Genomic DNA, 1938 nt, shown 5'->3' on the forward strand with positions numbered 1-1938 from the left:
ATTCTCTCAAACAGATTCATCACCCCAAGGATAGCCAAAAACAGCTTAGATAATAGATACCAAATGCATAATGCAGATGACCTGAAGGTGGCTATCAAAATATCCTGGGCTTTCGATACACTTTAACATTGCCACAACCTAATAATGAGTCTTTGCCTTTACCGCATGGGTACAGGAATACAGAATACAAAAAGTATCCTGTAAAGGAAGCCCAACCGGTCATTACAATGAAATACAGAAATTATTTTCAGGAACTGACAGAAATATATTTTAAAACTGATCTTAAGTGATTCAATAGGTTTCTGGGAAGATAATGTTTGGGCTTTCATTTTCTGCAAGCCATAATCACAAAACATTTTTAAAATAGCAAAGGCTTGAATATCTACTCTATATGTAATGGATCTGTATAAAGTTGCACAAAGAGTAAATTAAAACCTACGCTGGTCTTCTTGTGTTTTCTGAGAAAATATGATTCCATCTATCTATCCTAGTTTCTTAATCAATGAGGTAAAAGTGTATGCAGTGTGTGTGCTCTACCTTAGAAGAGATGATCCCTCGTCCTCTTCAGATTTCAAAGATGCTCTGTGGGAGAAAGGGGGGAAAAAATGCTATAAATTGCTCATAAGCACTCTATGAACAAAAACTGCCTAAAGTGGAAAATCTAAATCAGTGATACACAGGATAATGGTATGTATTTGTGTGATGTTTAGACAGTGTTTTATTTTTTACACTCTCTACATTAATTATTGATACATTTAGAATATCCTAAAAATGTTATAATCATCTTACCTTAACACATACTATGTCTATCCACCAGCAACTCCATCATACCAGCTCATTGTATAAAATATACCACTCTCATTTATTTAGCTAAATCGTGCAAAATAGAATTTTGGTCATTCTAATCCAGACAAGATCTTTTCTAATTCTTTAAAAAGATGCATATTTATTTAATTGATCTGTATAAAGTTGCAGCAGGAGTTAATAAAAACAGATGTTTATGGTTTTCAGATTTTTATCATAAATATATAATATTAAAATGCTTTTTGAAGATTTCTGCTCTTAACCAACCTGATTTTGTTCATGAACGATCTATTCTACATCTTTATCATCACAGGAAAGCCTTCTATAATGCCACAACAATGTACTGTTTTCTCTGTTTTCTGAAAATATATTTACCTTTTCTTTAACTGTTGCCCACATTTTTTTAGGGGATTTTGATTATAATTTCTAAATGCATATCCTTGAATCAGGTATTGGTGCTGACATCAATGTCTGCTTTTACAATTGATCTATAATGCTAGACAGTGTGAACTAAGAACTGACATAAAATGAATAATGTGTAAATACAGTAAAAACCCACACTTGGTCTACCTGTGTTTTTTGAGAAAATGTGATATCATCTATCACTTTCCAAGATCCTTAATCAATGAGATAAAAGTTTATGCAGTGTATTTGCTCTACCCTTGGAGAGATGATCCCTCTTCTTCATCAGATTTCACAGATGCTCTGTGGGAGAAAGGAAAATAACAATTTTAATTGCTCAAAAGAACTCAATATAAATCAACTTTCTCTGGTTAGAAAATGCAAATCAATTAATCACATGATCATTGTTTGTATTCTGTGGTGGTCCATGGTCATTCTTGGTGTAAAATATTTTAAATAACTTGAAATGTAAAAATAGCTTTTACCTTTGTGCATACCATTTCTCTCCAGCACTGCCCTCCTCCACCCTATAGAGACTTTATAAAAATATTAACGAGATGGTTGGTGCACATTTTGAAATTGGAAACATTCAATAAAGAGCATGTTCAAAAGTATCTTAAAGGAATAGTACACCCAAAACATGATTAGCCTTCATTTTCTACTCACCCCCATGCTGAACAACACTCTGGAGTACTTTTTTGATATCTCAAATGCATCTGGGGATCTGGGAGG

Source organism: Cyprinodon variegatus, unplaced genomic scaffold (assembly GCF_000732505.1).
Source record: "Cyprinodon variegatus isolate N-32 unplaced genomic scaffold, C_variegatus-1.0 Scaffold781, whole genome shotgun sequence".
Lineage (NCBI taxonomy): Eukaryota > Metazoa > Chordata > Actinopteri > Cyprinodontiformes > Cyprinodontidae > Cyprinodon > Cyprinodon variegatus.